Source organism: Lipotes vexillifer, unplaced genomic scaffold, assembly GCF_000442215.2.
Source record: "Lipotes vexillifer unplaced genomic scaffold, Lipotes_vexillifer_v1.1 scaffold971, whole genome shotgun sequence".
Taxonomy (NCBI): domain Eukaryota; kingdom Metazoa; phylum Chordata; class Mammalia; order Artiodactyla; family Lipotidae; genus Lipotes; species Lipotes vexillifer.
In genome coordinates, this window is record NW_006793884.1 from 262055 (window position 1) to 262590 (window position 536).

Here is a 536-nt window from a genome sequence, read left to right on the forward strand (position 1 = left end):
CTCCAGCCTCCATGCACGCAGTCTGAGAGGTAAGTGGTAGAAATATGGAATCAAGAGAGGTTTCTTGGTCTGGTTTTAAAAAGGTGCTAAACTTGACTAAGTTAATCCATTCCATGAAATTATCCAAATGAGAGGAAGTTACATATAGAAAAGAAAGAAGAGATAATTGGTGGTGAAAGGCATCTGAGAAGGCAGGTTACCCTAGACGTGTAAGACACATTAGGAAGGAGAGATTTTAAAAAATACTTATGCTGATCTGTTATTATTAAACAATTGTTTTAAAATCAGTTTAGAGAAGAAAGATGAAATATGTATCAATACTGTATTTTGCAATCACATAATTACCTTTACCTGTGCTCTGTGTTTTTTCACCTGGATAAAAATTACCACCTGAGGTCACTTGCTTTCAGCCTAAGAACTGCCTTCAGAATTTTTTTTAAAGGGATATCTGCTAGCATCATTATTCTTTCAGTTTTGTTTATCTGGGAATGTCTTTATTTTGCCTGTTTTTTTTTTTTTTTTTTTTTTTTTTTTTC